The sequence below is a fragment of the Choloepus didactylus genome, chromosome 2 (genome assembly GCF_015220235.1).
Source record: "Choloepus didactylus isolate mChoDid1 chromosome 2, mChoDid1.pri, whole genome shotgun sequence".
Classification (NCBI taxonomy): domain Eukaryota; kingdom Metazoa; phylum Chordata; class Mammalia; order Pilosa; family Megalonychidae; genus Choloepus; species Choloepus didactylus.
This window is the reverse complement of record NC_051308.1, coordinates 122,412,027-122,431,172: the sequence shown is the minus strand read 5'-3', so window position 1 is coordinate 122,431,172 and position 19,146 is coordinate 122,412,027. Positions and strand designations below refer to the sequence as shown.

General features: G+C 39.2%; 1 protein-coding gene across 1 annotated transcript in view; it reads right to left on the bottom strand.

The window, feature by feature from the left end:
- Positions 1 to 16,855: 16,855 nt before the first annotated feature.
- The window catches only part of VTCN1 (V-set domain containing T cell activation inhibitor 1), a 59,850-nt gene continuing 57,559 nt past the window's right edge, over positions 16,856 to 19,146 (bottom strand). Inside the window, exon 6 of the mRNA XM_037815034.1 lies at positions 16,856 to 18,508. The gene's annotated coding sequence lies outside the window, so the exon portion shown is untranslated. The remainder of the gene's footprint in view (positions 18,509 to 19,146) is intronic.

Genomic DNA, 19,146 nt, shown 5'->3' with positions numbered 1-19,146 from the left:
GATATAGGCCTTTAAATAACCCCTTTCAATCCTATTTGCCTTCAGTGTAGCTCTGATACTTATAATCCCATTAACAAACAATCATCACCCTTATCCATTCCCATACCTTTGAATTCACCCCCATTAACATATTTGAACATATTATGTTATTATTCTCCCTTCATAGCTTCTGCCTATCACTAGGTCCCCAATACTGTAGATTATAAGACATTGATTTTACATTGTTCTGGGAGTTCATAGTAGTGGTAGCATACAATATCTCTCCTTTTGTGTCTGACTTATTTCACTCAGCATTATGTCTTCAGGGTTCATCTATGTTGCCATATGTTTCATGACCTTGTTCCTTCTTACTGCTACATAGTTTTCCATCATGTGTATATATCACATTTTGTTTATCCACTTGTCTGTTGAAGGACACTTGGATTATTTCCATCTCTTGGCAATTGTGAACAATGCTGCTATGAACATTGGTGTACAAATGTCTGTTCCTGCCACTGCTTTCAGATCTTCTGGGTATATGCTGAGAACTAGAATTGCCAGATTGAAGGGTAATTTGATATCTCGTTTTCTGAGAAATTGCGTAACTGTCTACCATAGCGGTAGACAGTTCATTCCCATAAGCAATGAATAAGAGTTCCAATTTCTCCACATCTTCTCCAGCATTTGTTGCTTCCTGTTTGTTTAATGGCAGCCATTCTTATTGGTGTGAGATGATATCTCATTGTGGTTTTGATTTGCATTTCCCAAATAGCTAGTGAAGATGAACATTTTTTCATGTGTTTTTTTAGCCATTTCTATTTGGCTAGAAAATGCCTTTTCATATCTTTTGCAATTTTATAATTGAGCTGTTTGTACTATACAGGATACCAGTCTCTTATCAGATACATGGTTTACAAATATTTTCTCCCATTGAGTTGATTCCCTCTTCAACTTTTTGACAAAGTCTTTTGAGGCGCAGAAGCTTTTGATTTTGAGGAGTTCCCATTTATCTATTTTTTTTCTTTCATTACTTATGCTTTGGGTGTAAGTTATAAGAAGCTACTTCCTATTACTAGGTCTTGAAGATGTTTCCCTGTATTATCTTCTAAGTCTTTTATTGTGCTGTCTCTTATATTGATGTCTTTGATCTATTTTGTGTTAATTTTTGTATAGGGTGTGAGGTAGGGGTCCTCTTTCATTCTTTTGGATATGGATATCCAGTTCTCCCAGCCCCATTTGTTGAAGAGACTGCTCTGTCCCAGTTCAGTGGATTTGGGAAATCAGTTGACCATAGATCTGGGAGTCTATTTCCAAACTCTCAATTCAGTTCCATTGACCAATATGTCTATCTTTGTGCCAATACCATGCTGTTTTAACCACTGTGGCTTTATAATAGACTTCAAAGTCTGAAAGTGTAAGTCCTCCCACTTCATTCTTATTTTTAAGAATGTTTTGGCAATTTGAGGCCCTTTCCCTTCCAAATAAATTTGATAACTAGCTTTTCCAAGTCTGCAAATTAGGTTGTTGGAATTTTGATTGGAATTCCCTTGAATCTGTAGATCAGTTGGGGTAAAATTGACACTTAACAATGTCTAGCCTTCCTATCCATGAACACGGAATATCTTGCCACCTTTTTAGGTCCCCTTTGATTTCTTTTGTAACATTTTGTAATCTTCTGTGTAGAGGCCTTTTACATCCTTGGTTAAGTTCATTCCCAGGTACTTGATTTTTTCAGTTGCTATTGTGAGTGGAATTTTTTTTTTTTTTTTTTTTTTTTTTGGTTGCCTCTTCAGTTAAGTTGTTACTAGTGTATAGGAACATTACTGACTTGTGTGTGTTAATCTTATATCCCACCACTCTGGTAAATTTGTTTATTAGTACAAGTAGCTTTCTGGTCAGATTCTCAGGATTTTTCAAATATAACACCATATCATCTGCAAATAATGACAGTTTTACTTCTTCCTTTCCTATTTGGATACCTTTTATATCTTTATCTTGGTGAGTTGCTCTGGCTAGAACTTCTAGAACAATGTTGAATAATAGTGGTGACAGCAGGCATCCTTGTCTCATTCCTGATCTTAAGGGGAAGGCTTTCAGTCTCTCAACGTTGAATACTGTGCTGGTTTGGATGTATTATGTCCCCCAAAATGCTATGTTCTTTGATGCAATCTTGTGGGGGCAGGTATATTAGTGTTGATTAGATTGGAATCTGTTGATTGTTTCCATGGAGATGAGACTCAATCAACTGTGGGCAAGACCTTTGATTGGATAATTTCCATGGAGGTGTTACCCTGAATGGGTGGGTCTTAGTTAAATTGCTGGCTGACAGACAGAAGGAACTTAATCCTGCAGCTGAGGGACACATTTTGAAGACAGCTGTTGAAAGCTGACACAGACATTTTGGAGAGTGCCATTTTGAAATGCAACCTGGGAGCAAGTAGACGCCAGCCATGTGCCTTCCCAGCTAACAGAGGTTTTCCAGATGCCAATGGCCTTTCTCCAGTGAAGGTACCATATTGTTGATGCCTTACCTTGGACACTTTATGGCCTTAAGACTGTAACTTTGTAACCAAATAACCCCCCTTTATAAAAGCCAGTCCATTTTTGGTATTTTGCATAGGAGCAGCATTAGCAAACTGGAACAAGTACAGTGCTTGCTGTGGGTTTTTCATATATGTCCTTTATCATATTGAGGAAGGTTCCTTCAATTCCTACCTTTTGAAGTGTTTTTATCAAAAAGGGATGCTGGATTTTGTCAAATGCTTTTTCAGCATCTATCAAGATGATTACTTGATTTTTCCCTTTTGATTTATTGATGTACTGTATTACACTGATTGATTTTCATATGCTGAAGAAATGCCAGGAATGAACCTCACTTGTTTGTGGTGTATAATTCTTTTAATTTACCTTTGGATTTGATTTGCAAATATTTTGTTTAGGATTTTTGCATGTATATTCTTTAGAGAGATTGGCCTGTAGTTTTCCTTTTTTGGAGTGTCTTAATCTGGTTTTGGTATCAGAGTGATATTAGCTTCATAAACTGAGTTAGGTAGTGTTCCTTTTTCTTCAATTTTTTGAAAGCATTTGGGCAGGAATGAGGTCAATTCTTTTTGGAAAGTTTGGCAAAATTCCCTTTTGAAGCCATCTGGGCCTGGGCTTTTATTTGTAGATAGATTTTTGATGACTGATTCAATCTCTTTGCTTATGATTGGTCTGTTGAGGTCTATTTCTTCTTGGGTCAGTTAGGTTGTTCATGTGTTTCCAGGAAATTGACCATTTCCTCTAAATTGTCTGGCTTGTTGGCATACAGTTGTTCATAGTATCTTCTTATAATTTTTTTAAAATTTCTTTGGGATCCATAATAATTACCCTGCTCTCATTTCTGATTCTGTTTATTTGGGTTTTCTCTCTTTTTGACTTTGTCAGTCTAGCTAAGGGTCTGTCAGTCTTGTTGATCTTCTCAAAGAACCAACTTTTGGTTTTATTTATTCTCTTTATTGTTTTTTTTCTCCAGCTCATTTACTTCTGCTTTAATCTTTGTTATTTCTTTTCTTCTACTGCTTTAGTGTTAGTTTGCTGATCATTCTCTAGCCTTTTCAGTTGTTCAGTTAGATCTTTGGTTTTAGCGCTTTCTTTCTTTTTTTTTTCCTAGCCTCTAGTTTGCATTGATTGTATTTCCCCCCCAATCCCACCCTATTTTTAACACCTTGCAATGTTGACATTCATTTGTTCTACCTCATGTGAAAACATATTTGTACCTTTTATTACAATCGTTGAGCATCCTAGGTTTCCCTGAGTTACACAGTCCCAGTCTTTATCGTTCGTCTTTTGTTCTAGCGTCTCACGTGATCCCAGCCTTCTTCTTTCAACCATATTCACAGTCATCTTTGTTCAGTGTACTTACATTGCTGTGATACTATCTCTCAAAATTGTTTTCCAAACCTCTCAATCCTGGCTTTTCCTTTCTGTCTTCAGTGCTTCCTTTAGTGTTTCCTGTAGAGTAGGTGTCTTGTTCACAAACTCAGTCATTGTCTGTTTCTCAGAAAATATTTTAAGCTTTCCCTCATACCTGAAGGATAGTTTTGCCGGATATAGGATTCTTGGTTGGTGGTTTTTCTCTTTCAGTATCTTAAATATATCACCCCACTTCCTTCTTGCCTCCATGGTTTCTATTGAGAAATCCACACATAGTCTTATCAAGCTTCCTTCGTATGTGATAGATTGCTTCTCTCTTGCTGCTTTCAGGATTCTCTCTTTCTCTTTGATGTTTGATAATCTGATTATTAAGTATCTTGGTGTAGGCCTATTCAGATCTATTCTGTTTGAGGTATGCTGCTTTTCTTGGATCCGTAATTTTATGTCTTTCATAAGAGATGGGAAATTTTCATTGATTATTTCCTCTATTATTGTTTCTGCCCCTTTTCCCTTCTCTTCTCCCTCTGGGACACCAATGACACATACATCCTTGCTTTTCATTTTGTCTTTAGGTTCCCGGAGACGATGCTCATATTTTTCCATTCTTTTCTCTATCTGTTCTTTTGTGTGTAGGCTTTCAGGTGCCTTGTTCTCCATTTCCTGAGTGTTTTCTTCTGCCTCTTGAGATCTGCTGTTGTATGTTTCCAGTGTGTCTTTCATCTCTTGTGCTGTGCCTTTCATTTCCATAGATTCCGCTGGTTGGTTTTTTGAACTTTCAATTTCTACCTTATGTACATCCTGTGTTTTCATTATATGGTTCATCTCTTTTGCCATATCTTCCCTAAACTTTTTGAATTCAGTTATTATTAGTTGTTTCAATTCCTGCATCATAGTTGAAGTGCTAGTTTGTTCCCCTGCCCAGGCCATAACCTCATTTTTCTTGGTGTAGGTTGTAGTTTTCTGTTGTCTAGGCATGGTTTCCTTGGTTACCCCAATCAGGCCTCCCCAGACCAGAATGGGCTAAGGTCCCAGAAGGAAGAAATATTCAGTATCCAGTTTCCCTGAGGGTGTGTCTTAGAAAATTGGTACACCCTCTGATGTCTCCGGTCACTGTGCTTTTCTGCCCAGCAGGTGGCGCCTGTTAGCCTATAATTCTTCACTGGTGTAAGTTCTGAATGAAAGGCAGGTAGTAGAGCTGGGCCCCACCCCTTTCCTCTTAGAGAAGATAGATGCCCTAGGGGGAGGTTATTAGCATTTCAATGGTCTCTCTCTGCCTGTGCTATACCCTTGTCTGGGTCACAGAACTGGGAACTGAAAATGGCTGAGGCTTTCTCCAGTGAGTCGAAAAAGGAACAGAGCTAGCCCAAGGCGACCCTCCGGCTCTCCAAGGTCAGTCGTCACCCAAAGCCTCTGTCTACTTGTTGGGGATTCATACCTCATAGTGAGCAATTCACACTCGCTAATTAAAACCCCAGTTGGAGATCAGCTGAGCAATATTTGCTTGCTGGGAGAAAGCTTCTCTCTGGCGCCACGAGGCTTTGTAGCTCGGGCTGTGGGGAAGGGGTCTCCTGATTTGGATCCGCAGTTTTTTCTTACAGATTTTATGCTGTGATCTTGGGCATTCTTCCCAGTTCAAGTTGGTGTATGATGAGTGGACGGTTACGTTTGTCCCCCTGCAGTTATTCCGGATTATTTACTAGCTTTTTCTGTTTTTTTTTTTTTAGTTGTTCCAGGGGGCTACTTAGCTTCCACTCCTCTCTATGCCACCATCGTAGATCCCTGGTTTTAGCTCTTTCTTGCTTTCTGATGTATGCATTTAGAGCTGTAAATTTCCCTCTCAGCACCTCCTTCGCTGCATCCCATAGGTTTTGATATGTTGTGTTCTCGTTTTCATTTGTCTCTATGTATTTACCTATTTCTTTTGTAATTTCTTCTTTGACCCACTGGTTGTTTGGTAGTGTGTTGTTTAACATCCATATATTTGTGAAAGATCTGGTTCTTTTGTCATTATTGATTTCTAGTTGCATTCCATTATGATCAGAGAATGTGCTTTGAATAATTTCAATCTTTTTAAATTTATTAAGACTTGTTTTGTGCCCCAGCATATGATCTATCCTGGAGAACATTCCATGAGCACTAGAGAAGAATGTATATCCTGGTACTTTGGGAGGTAATGATCTATATATGTCTGTTAAGTCTAATTCATTTATCACATTGTTTAGGTTCTCAATTTCCTTATTGGTCCTCTGTCTAGTTGGTCTATTTATAGAAAGAGTGGTGTATTGAAGTCTCCCACTATTATTATAGAAATGTCTATTGCTCCCTTCAGTTTAGCCAATGTTTATTTCATGTACTTTGGAGCTCCTTGATTGGGTGCATAAACATTTATGTTTGTTACTTCTTCTTGGTGAATTGTCCCTTTTGTTAATGTATAGTGTCCTTCTTTGTCTCTTATGACATATTTGGATTTCAAGTCTATTTTGTTGGATAATAGCATAGCTTCCCTCACTTTCTTTTGGTTGCAGCTTGCAACCAAATATTGCAGAATATTTTTTTCCATCCTTTCATTTTCAGTCTCTTTGTGTTGCAGGGTCAGTCTCTTTGTGTTGCAGGGTCTAAGATGAGTCTCTTGTAAATAGCATATTGATGTCATACTTTTTAATCCATTCTACCAGTTTGTATCTTGTAATTGGAGAGTTTAATCCATTCCCATTCAAACTTATTACTCTGAAGAGAGTTCTTGAACCAGCCATCTTATCCTTTGGTTTTTAGTTGTCACATCTATTCTCCCCTTCTCTCTTTTTTCCTTTAAGTTACCCTTACTAATATTTTTCAGTTCTGTGCCCTTCTCCCAACCTCTCTCTCCATTTTTTCTCCACTGGTAGAGTTCTCTTTAGTATTTCTTGCAGGGAAGGTCTCTTGTTAACAGATTCTCTCAGCATTTGTTTGTCTTTGAAAATTTTAAACTTTCCCTCTATTTTGAAGGAGAGCTTTGCTGGATAAAAAAATCTTGGCTGGAAATTTTTCTCTTTTAGAATCTTAAATAAGTCATACCAGTGCCTTGTTGCCTCCATGGTGCCTGCTGAGTAGTCAATACTTAGTCTTATGTTGTTTTCCTTGTATGTGGTGAATGGCTTCTCTTGCTGCTTTCAGAATTTTCTCCTCTTTAACATTTGACAGTCTGATCAGTATATGTCTCAGAGTGGGTTTATTTGGATTTATTCTATTTGGAGTTCATTGGGCATTTTTGATTTGCATATTTATATTGTTAAGAAGGGTTGGGAAGTTTTCCCCAATTATGTCTTGAAACACTCTTCCTATCCCTTTACTCTTCTTTTCTCCTTCTGGGGCACCAATGATTCTTGTATTTGTGTACTTCGTGTTATCCATCATTTCCCTGAAATCCATTTCAAATTATTTTTTCACCATTTATTCTTTTGTGTGTTTTCATTCACTTGCCTTGTCCTGTTTTACTTATCCTTTCTTCTGCCTCTTCAAATCTGCTGTTATGTGTCTCTAGTATATTTTTAATTTGATCAACAGTATCCTTTATTTCCATAAGATCTGCTAGTTTTTATTCACTCTTTCAAATTTTTCTTTATGCTCTTCTAAAGTCTTCTTGATGTTCCTTTATGTCTTTAGCCGTCTTTTTGAAGTTGTTTTGGAGATTTGTGTGTACTTCTTTAATTAATCGTTCCAAATTTTGTGTCTTCTGGCTTTTTAATTTGTTCATTTGACTTGTCCATATCTTCTTGTTTCTTTAGGTACTTTATGATTTTCTGTTGGCTTTGGAGCATTTGCTTATCTTGGTTAGATTATGTGGGGAAATGCAGGATTATTTGAGCATTTATATATAATTTGGCAGAGCTACAGCTTGCTGGAGTGCACTTTCCCTGTCCTACCAGCAGATGGTGCTCTTGAGCCACTCTTACTCTCAAGCCAGCTTTCCCCCAACTTCACCTGTGCTCTGGACAGGGTTTACACTGGGTCAGAATCCAATGAGTTCACCAGTTCTCCGTGTGTACTGGAGACTGCCTGCCCTGGGGGTGCAATGTGGGCCCTGTGGGTTCAGCAGGGGATCCACTCAAGAGCACCTTCCATCTCTAACATGCCCTGCTCCCTGCTTTGCACCTGTGAGCCTCTGGGGTGTGGGAGGGGCTCCTGGTGCTTCTGTGTGGCACCCTCTCCTATGCTCTTTTCTTGCTTTTGGACCCCACAGACTTCTATTGGGGTAGAGACTAAATGCGGTCAGTACTTGTCCACTGTCTCCCGGGTTCCCTCACAGGAGCTCCCAGCCATGTGGCTGTGGAGGATTTTCTCCCTAGCTATTTGTTCAGGCGGTTGCATGGGATTGGAGAGCCACTGCTCACTCCCTTGCCCAGCGGCCATCTCACTGCTGCCAGCCCCAGTAGGCAGTCCCAGGCGAACAAACTCACCCCATCCCTCAAGGTGCAGTCTCTCCGCCTTTCCATCCATATCCCCACCACATACTATAGGAGCCCCTCTGTGGCCACACACACCATGAAACCATGGTCTCAGGTTTCCTCCAGCCCCTCTCTGGTTTCCTTCATGGAGGGGAAGCCCACTCTGACTCATCCACTCTGCCATCTTCACAACAGAATGTTTTTTACGGTCAATGGATCTCCAGAGTTTTCTAAGGAGGGAGAAGAGGCAAAAATAGAGGAAAGATATGTAAAGAGTTACATTTACAGATTGGGTGAAAGGGAACATCTGAGGAATGCTAGGAATCTCTACCAGCCAAATAATCTAGATCATCAATTGTTAACATTTTGCCAATTCTTTCCTTCCCTTCTTCTCCTTCCCTTGCCTCCCTTCTCCTTCCGTCTCCCTCCCTGCAGGGGTGTAGGTGTGTGTGTGTAATCTAGATGAAGAGTATATAGATGTTCATTATACTATTTTTTCAAATGTTCTTTAGTGTAAATATTTTCAAAATAAAAGTTGGTATAAAATGACATCCTTCTCCACCCACCCCTGTACCCAGTTCTACACTGGGGCCCTAGTAAACTCCAGTTTCTCAGTAACATGTTTACTCTCACATCTGGCCTTTGGCATATATTTCTTCTGCCTGGAGTATACCTCTGGTCTCCCCTTTCTTCTTCCACACACAGCCTTTGCCTGGATATCTCTCAGAAGACTTTTAAGGTTTCACTTCCTCCAGAAAGCCTCGTATAACCATCCAGCCCCACACAAGTCTAGGTTAAGATCCCCACATATAGACCCTTCAGCACCCTAAGATTGTTATTACTGTACTTGTCATACAATATTGTACTTGCACATTAAACTTGTCTGTCTTCACTGAAGTGTGACATCCTTAAAAATCAAGGATTATGGCTTAGTTTATTCACCTTTTTGTCCTCTTCAGTTACCACAGGGTCTTGCACAATATTTATTACATAAAGCAATGATTAATTTTCCCATGAGATGCATATTTGTTTTATATAATTCCATTCAAAAGGAAAAAAGCAAAACAAAACAAAACAAAAAAAAAAAAAAAAGAAAAATCTTCAAATGTTTTATTTAGCTTGTAAAGCTTTATTGCTGATAACTATATAATTTCAGGTTAGACTTTTATATTTATTAACAACAGCTCCCAGATTCCCATTATTACCCTTGTAAAACCCTTGATGAAACTGCCCTGACAATCCCAGGAAAAATTGGTTGATTGTTTCTCTTAGCTCCAACAGAGCTCTATTTCTGCCTCTGTGTTATAGTCCTCTGGAGGATGGAATGAGGGAATACAAAGATAAGAAGCAACGTTGTTGTTTTTCAGGGGTTCAAAGTTAGTGAGAGAAATGGACTCGTGAGTCATACTATCAGCTTTTTCTTACATTTGTATCGTGTGTTTTTTATAGTTTACAATGCAGTTTCATATATTTAGCCTTTACAAAGTCCCTGTGTAGTAGGAATTATCCCCATTTTAAGGCTGCTCCTAAATAAGCCAGAATATGCTATGAAAGTAAGCGATTCTTTGTTGTTGTTCTCTAGACTTTAGGCATTTTCCCTATGTTTGGGGTCCACCAATTTAAAATCTACATCTCCTTACCAAATTCCATGCTGTTTCCTTCTTTCATATAAAATTGAGTAGGTACAGCCCAGGCCACAACATCATCCTTCACCAGCAGGAGCCACTGTCTAATGATTGATACACTCCAGATTGAAAATCCTTAAGTGAGATATTTGGGATTAGGTAAAATCAATTGTTTTTCTAATTTAGCATGTCTTTAGGTACATAATTCTATGTATTTACTTAGGACAAGTCTGTGATTGCAGCTTTATAAAATGTGTGCAAGTGGGCAAAGACTGGAACGGCATGCACAGACACTATAAGGGTAGTGGATTTAGGACTGATTTTTTCTCTATAAATTAAAAACTTTCTATAATTTTTAAAGTATGTGCATACCCAAGTTCTTTTAGAAATTAATTAAGGAAAGCTGAGAGTTCACTATCTGGAGTCCTAATAGATGTTTGGCTTACTTAACCTGCTAGTTGAGTAGCCATTTATCTTCTGGCTTCCCTTCTCTCAAGAACATGCACGGGACTCCACCAGAATCACTGGACCAAACCACAGCACTCTGCCTCATTGAGCTGGGAAAGATTCATTCCTCTTGTTCTCAACCTCATGATTCTTTTACTATGAATCAGGCCTAATGAATTCTTGCCTTTTCTCTCCTGAAGAAAATAATTACTTTGTCCAGGAGAGGTCAAGCTTGGATTCCCACCATGCACTCAAAGGGGTGATTCCTGGATCAAAAATCAAAATGAAATTGGAGGCTTGGGCAATTATTCACGTGAGAGAACATGCACACCGGAATTAAGGCAGGAACAATCAGTATGAAGAGGAGTGGATAGATTTTGGAGGCACTTTGGCAAAGTAATTGATGAGATTTGGGGACCAATTGATTAGGAAATGTTAGGGGTCAAAGATGACTTTCATAGCTCTAGCTTGGGTGACTTAAGTAGATAATACAATTCACAAAAATTGTGTTTGTTTTGTACATGCTTTGAATGAGGTAACTTTAGATGGAGATGTCTGTAGGTAGTTGGGAACATGTCTGGATCAGGAGAGAGAGATGAAGGCTGGAGACGAAAATTTGAGAATCATCAGCATTTTTTGTAACTACCAAGAATGTATGGAATCCTTGGGTCTAAGTGACCCCCTTCCCTAAGTGTCAGTTACATCTGACCCGTAATGTATGTATGAGACATTTTTACTGTTTTCATACTGTCCATCCCTGGGAGTAGCTGAGTATGAAGCAGAGAGGAAAGCTCAAGAGAAAGGCTTGATCATTTAGTGAACTCAGATGCTATCTGTGGTCAATGAATGGACTTAGGGACTGTGGGTGGTTGTCAAACTGCAAAAAAGAACTTAGAGAACTTCCTTCAAGGCCCTTCCTGACAGTATAACTCCAGAGGGCCAAAGTTAAGGGAGTGTCTTTCCTGGTTTTTTGTTTGTTTGTTTTTTAAATCAGAGTTCGGACCCTATTGCTAATCAGAACAGGGGCCTCTTCCCACACCTGGCTGGGACCTGGTTCACGCTGCATGTATAGTGACACTCTTAAAAGAAAATTGGTCATGCTTTGTGCAGCCATTTCAACTGGCCAGTAGTCCAGTGATGTTTATATGTAGTAAGGATTGCCTGCCCCTCCCTACAGTAGCTGGTAGACAGGTGGTCTGATTACTCCTTTTCCTTGACTGAGCAGATACACATCTGGAGGGCTCTGGAAGCTGATTTCTTTCTTGGTGGAAGAACAACCAAATACCAGCTGCTGAATTTTGCCCCCCCCACTCCCCCCCTTATAACAAGCCATTTCCTCAATTGGGGGCTTCTACAGTGTCATGGTGGTTTGCTCTTCTTGTCCTACGAATAAATAGAGCATTCCTATATAGGGTCACTCCCTACTGGAACACTCGGCCCTGACTAGTCCAGTGGAGCTATGCCTAACCTAAACATACCTCTCTAACAAAAGTTTAGAGGATCTCCCTACTCTTTCCAATCTACTGGTAGATTTTCCCCCAATAAGCCCTCTTTTATGTTTATACTATTTAGCACTAGGGATAAGTGTGTCTGTGTCACTTGTGCATGACTTTGACCAACACATGCCTTTAAGGACCAAAAAGTAAGAAGGAAAGAGAAAAGAAAAAAAAACAGTTTCTATCCTGACAGCCCTCATACTTAGCAATCTAGTTTAGTCACCTGGAACCAAACTGTGCCCCTAACATTCTTCTTCTTTGAAGATTAGACCCACACTGGTTTTATTTCTCATCTTTTCATGCTCTGTGGTCTTCTGTAACATTTAAAATAGTAACCTGTGGTTTAGGGAGGCCATTAGCCAATTCAGTTCCCTTAGCAGCATCCACCTGCTGAGCCACTGTGCTTCAGTCTTCAAGTGTCCTCTGACCTGGTTTGAATAAGTAGCTATTTGGACAGAGCTTTCTGTTGTGTCCCAACTATTCAAACATTAAACATCTATTCTTGGTCAGATAGGAGGGAAAAAGCAAAGTTGTTCATATCTTTTCTGTTATGGTTGCCTTGATATTCACATGCCCTGCCCAACATATGTACTTAATAACAGCTAATTATATTAGTTCTGTCATATATGCTAGGCAATGTAATAAATGCTTTTAATGGATTATCTCATTTAATTTTCATAATAACCAAATGAGACAGGTAATGTTGAGAAAGGGACTCCCAATGTAAGTTTTTCCCAGGGCAAAAGCTCCATTCAGAGTATGCTCAGGAGTGACCCTGAAAGTGGGTAAATAAGTAGGGTGGGGAATTAAATGGAGCCAAGCATTTATCCTGACATGTGTATACCCTTACCCATATTGTATCTACCTGTGTTTACTCTTTGTCCATTACATGAAAAGAGAATGGCAATACCCTAATTTATACCAGGGCAAGTTTGTACAAGGGTTTATTTATTGGACTAATAACTCCTCTCTAACCATTCACTATTAGTTTCTAGTATCCATTATTTTAGTCCCTTTATCACCTTGGAGCAAGTTATTCTAAAGAATAACTGGGTAAATATATTTGGATACGGCTCTTTTTTTCTTTTCCTGTATATGCTGGCTAAAATTATTAAGTCTCAAAGATTACCAGAAGTTCAGCAACAGACTAAATATTTATGAGCATAAGTATAAATAAGAAGTAAGTATATATAAGAACATAAAATATTTTTTAAAAATCAGTGGGGGTAAGTATTGGTTTACTAACAAATAGTATGGGGAATCACTTGAAAAAGCAACAGTTAACTCCCTTACCTCACAGAAAATACCTAAAATTAATTTCAAATGGAATAAAGATTTAAATGTTTGAAAGAAACATGGATGTTTAAAAGTATAATGATGAGATTTTTTTAATACAATCTAGATGTGCAGAAGGCTTGCATAATTATAAGCAAACATAAATACTAAAGGAAGAAATAAAAAATGAAAAAAAATTCATAGATTTGACAACATAAAGGCAATGGGGTTGGGCATGGCAGAGTGGATGGGACCATACGTGACCCATTCCTCACATCAGTAGATTCAAGGAGGATTTTATAATAATTAAATCTGTTCTTTGCAGGTAATGCTTGAGGCTGAACAACAAAGGAACATGTAAGCTGGTCTCAGGAGACATTCTGCATCATCTGGCGGACATCCACCTCAGTAGATTACAAACATCTTCTGAAGTCTTGGAGATAGGAATTGTTGGGAAAACAAGATGGTATCCTTGGAGCAAGTTAGGAGGAGGCTTAAAATTTCAATGCTGACTCCTTTATGAGTCAGGGAAGGGCTGGGATGGAAAATGCTGGAGGAAGCATAACAGCCTCCTCCAGGAAAGCCTCACAGACAGCTGAAGATCATCATGAGCAATGAAGCTGAAAGCTCCTAATGAATCATACTTTAATGCAAATAATAACATAATAGCCAATATTTGTTTAATGTTTTTAAGCTTATATAGCACTTTCCTACATGCCCATACTCTTTCAGAAACAGTATGAGTTGTGGTGATAGATTTGGGTTTGGATTCTGGTCCAACCTGTTGGCTCTGTGATCCTGGCTATGAGATCCTCTCAGGACCTGTTTGCTCTTCCGTAAGGTGGTGATGGTGATGGTGCTGGGGTCAAAGTTATACCCACCTTATAAAACAGGATTGAATGAGACAAATACCTAGTAAGTTGTTTGGCACAAACTTGATTTCTTTTCTTTCTGTAAAGGTGGTTATTTGCATCGGTGCACCTCAAATTCCACAATAGCTATATGTTTATATGGGTAACATCTCTCTTCAAACATGTCTCATGTTACAGAGTGATTCTTAACCCCAGCAATTAGGGGGTGAAGGTGGTGGTGGCTTTATTGTTAAAAAAGCACCCTCTACTTCCTTGCTGAGAATCACTAGTCTATACTGTGATACCCCAAGTATCTCTCACTAGCTTGATATTTTTGTGATACCTGATTCTCCACACATATAGCTCTAATTCTGTGAAGTAAGGATTTGCCTCCATGGAAAGGCAATGCATTAAGCTAATAAAAAAGGTAGCCGATAAACTACCTTCTCTCATGTAGCTAGATGCAAGGGAGCTTTTTTGTGGGAGGAGGGAGTTTTGATGGAAAGAATGGTGGAAAGGTTGAGAGTATTCAAGATCTAGAGAAGGATTGATTGGATCATATGGGAAAGGAGGGATAAAGGGGAAGGTGAAAGGAACTAAAGACAAATGTCATTTTTCTCATAGATCCCCATTTAGCAGGCTGAGCTTGGCTTCTCCTGGAGCAGTTGCTTCCTCACAATAGAAACTGTTATCTTTATGCCATGTAACCTTGTCACACTTCCAATCTCACCTCCCCCAGGTATTAGCTCTGGATCCACAATGTGAGTCATATATGGCTACTGAATCATCTTATCAAAGTCATATTAAGTACTCTAAGTTACTAGAATTTTACCTGTCAAAGCCTAAATAGTATCTCTATAATGATTCAAGAATGGTTACAAATAGAGTTGGTAACTGCAAATAGAGAAAACAAGAGAGAAAGGAAATGTTAGTCTGCTCTGAACAGATCACAGACTAGATTAGATTAACTAAGCATAAATTTTGGCTTGTTCTAAGGAAGGGATATAGGACCAAGGTGTCCATAAAGTTCTCATTTAAAGTAATGTTTAGAGTGTTGGGTAAAAATTCTTATAATTTAAAATGCTAAGGATACTTCTTAGACAACATTAATTAGATTTGAACTGAAGATATAGGATACTGCTGAAGGTCAAAGTTATGACTTTGGTAAGAGTCATATTATGATCTAGAGGAACCATGCCTTGCAGTATACAATCCCGGTGTAATTCCTAGAAGGATGATAACTACAATTCCCCTTCCAGGCTGTGACTCAACTGCTTTGGCCCAGCAGACACCCATTAGTAAACAAGGTTTACTGGGGAGTATCTACTTGGCCCTCTTGCAAAGTGCAAACGTCTGAGAGCTGCTTGGGCCTCCATCCTTACTTTGTCATTATCTTCAAGGGAGTCCAAGTGCACAGTAATGAAAAAAAACAGACCAACAGTATGTTATTTTGTGTTAAACTGCATACACAGACTAAGGAAGGGAAGTAATATCATGGTGGTTTGGATTACTCAGAGACAACTTCATGGGGAAAGCAGAATTTTTGCTGGGCCTCAAGGGTGAGTAGAATTTAAAGAAAGACAGGAGGGAGCAGGCTAAGCTTCTGTTTCTCTGACTCTTAATTTTCACTGATGACCTGTATTGAAAATCCTGGGGGGTAGAATGGTTCTTGTGAAAGAGGAAATAAGCCAAAGCTAGAAGGGACAAACAGCTTAGGCACATACTAAGACAGTCTGAGTTGGAGCAGCTGGTTGAATGTGTGGAGACTTCACCAGCTGAAGGGAGACTGGGAATTACAAGTTTCGTCAATAGAACCAAAGCACACCATATATTCCAAAGGGCAGAAGGCTTATTACTCAATAATGACTCCATGTATCCTGCTCCCTCAACTAACAATGCACAGACTGTAGTTGTTATGCACTTAAAACAAGCATTCATACAACCTGGGACTAGCTGGTAGTCCACACTTTACCTTGAAGTTTGATTTGTTTGTTCCCTCAAATGTGTCAATACTTCTAAAATGTTTTAGCTTTTGGCATCTATGTTTGGGTTTCCCCCTGATGTTTGTAGTGTACATCATATTGTTCTGGTCCTTGCAATTGAGCTGATATGGACACGTGTTGTGTCATGCATCTTTTGTGTGCTCATGGACAAGGCCAAAGAATTAACCTGGGTTGGGGATATTTATGCTTTCACGATTTGTTTTCTCAGTTTGGTTCAGCATTGGTCTCTTTTTGCAAAAGGCCTACTGGGACCAAGCTAGAAATGCAGTAGTGCAGAGTTGTTCTGAAAGCCCCTGAGAATTTGCCCTTTATTAATTAAATTTTGTAGATGACATTCTGCAGATGTTATCCCTTCATCAACTACCAGTGTTACCTTTGGCATGTTATATAACCTAAGGATAGACAATTACCCACACTTTACCGTGGACTTCTGGGTCTTCATTCTGAAAAATGAAAGGACTAGAAGAGATTATATTTGAGATTTTTCTAGCTCTAATATTTGAGAATTTGATAATTCCTCAGAGGTAAAAGATTTTTAAATACAGGATGATCATTTTGTCTACGTATATATATTTTCCCACATTTATCCACCTCAAGTCTGCTGCCACCTCTGTTTTCCAAGATAGAGAAGTGCCAGGCTGGTAAAACCTAATGAAATTCCCTTACGAAACTAGACTCAGCCAGCCAACTTTACTCATAGGCTCCCAACATTTCCTCCCATCCATTTATTCATTCATTCAACAAGCATTTATTGAAAGCCTGTTGTGTGCCAGGCAGTAATCTTTAGAATCTGGTCTATGGCTTTTCATCCTTCTTCCCTTTCACTCACTTTCTTTGACAAACCAGGAAGACAGCGGTGTAGGAAATGTATATTTAATCATTCTCTTGAATGGTTTTAATGCTAAAATCAAGTTTTCTATAACACAATGTAATACAGTCATGGTGAGTACAAAGTACCAAGGAGGCAGTGGTCAATGTGTGAAAAAATAGTGTGGGAAGGGGGCTGGAAACAAAATGTTCTTTTCTATCAAAGCTTCACTCTTTGGGGCCTTGTTTCAAAGGGTCCTTGCCCATGCTTTTAGAAGTCTATGTTTCAAGGAAGGTACATCTTTGTTGTCTTAATTTGAATTTTGGCTGGGCAGGGTCCTGAGATCTAAATTCAGACTGAGGGAACTTGTGACGGAACGTGGTTTGTAGGGTAGAATGAAGTGAAAGTAACATAGAAGCTCAACCAGCTGAAGATAATCCCATCAAGGATTTCCCACAGGCCTTGTCCACACTGTTCACTGCAAGATGTTATCCTGGCTGCTCGACATCAGAGTTCTGGCTCTCTGTGCTGAGGCAGCAGCCAAACAGACAGAAGCTAATGCCCATTTTTAGGAAGCTAACAAATCTGTTTGTTCCCCTCTTTTCTAGATCCTTTTCTGCTCTAAATCAGGGTTTCTTAACCTCAGCACTATTGACATTTTGGGCTGGATGCTTCTTTGTTGTTGAGGGATGTCCTGTGTACTGTGGAATGGTGAGCAACGTCCCTGGGCTCTATCCACTAGATGCCAGTGGCACACCCCACCCCAACCTGTTACAACCAAAACTGTCTCCAGACATTACCAAATGCCCTCTGGGGGGCAGAATCACCCCCAGTGGAGTCCCACTGCTCTAGAGGCTGTTGAAAGCTGAGGTCGTAGCTGTCCATGCAGGATAGAAAGTAGAAGCCTCTGAAATCTCGTGCTGATACACTGTCCCATATAGTAAAGATGAGAGGTCCTTCCCTGGATCATTCAAGAGTGAACATCATCTAAGAAATAAAATAGCGTTTGTTTTAAAAAGAAAGTACTTGGATTATTTAGAAAATTAGTATGACCCAACTACTTTTTTACATTAAAATTATGATTGTTTTTCACATTTCTTTGGCATTTCTTAGTTGGAAGGAGAAACAAAAGCACTTTTGGAAATATCATCATAAAAAGTGAATCATTTGACCCAAAAAATGCAGCCACCTCTGACTTGTGAAGAGGCAGGCAATTAGCAGCTTCTTAAGGGATTCTCTGCAGTTTAATTTGTAGAATATAATGCATGTTTATACTGCATTGGAAATCTTTCTAGGAACTTCCTAAGAATAACACTACACCACATATAACTAAGGATTCTGAGAAAAGGGAGATGGGATATCCTATCCTCTCACTCCCCAGGAGTTTATAGGTAAGGGGAGGTCCCTGAGATATGAGGATACACTTGTCTTCAACATGAATTTTATATAGCAATCTTAATGCATTTCTCTAGTTCTAATGAATTATTTCCCCAAATTTTAATATATTTCTTTGGAGATATATTTATCTTGTTCATATTGGAGTCTTCTGTAGAGTCTTTTGGCTTCTTTTTGCTTCTTGATTTTGTTTGTTCACTCCAGAGTTCTAGACATGAATTCTTTTCTCCCCAGAAATACAAAACTAGGTCATATCTTTTGGTGAAATCATTCTGCAGATTCCTGGGATTCTGAAAAATAACAGTAACAAAATGCCATTATATCCACTCAGCAAGCATTTATTGAGAACTGAAAAAGTCTCCCTGCCACTGTATGAGGGTATTTTTGTTCAGAAATGGGGCTTATTTTCTGTATTTTGGTGTTCTGTTGAGGCCACATGGTCTTATCGGTTGCTAGGGGAAAGGAGATGGCCTGAGTCTCCACTCGAGGCAGGGTCATCCTAGTGACAGTCTCAGGGAAGAGACAGGCCCTCAGAGAGCAAACAGGAGCTGAGAGACGAACTCTGGGCAGGCATGAGAAGAAACACTTAGCTCTGCCCCACCTCTTGGGTCTGGAAGTGCAGAGGTGTAAATGGACTTGAGGTTGCTCCTGGGTAGAAGTGGAAAGTGCCTCAGTTCTCAACCACGGAGTGTGTGTGACACCTAAAATGTCATGATCATGTATAAGGTGTGTCTATTAATTTACTTTAAAAACTGATTTGATTTAAAATTATCCCCCGGTGATCTCTAGGGAGAAAGAGATGGAGCTGCAGCTAACTTGGTAACAGCATATAACCCAGTGTGTACTCCCTGTGAGCATCATTTGTCACATGTATGTCATGGCTTTAGAAAAAAGCCTGCAAATTACAAGATAAAGATGAATAAGCTAT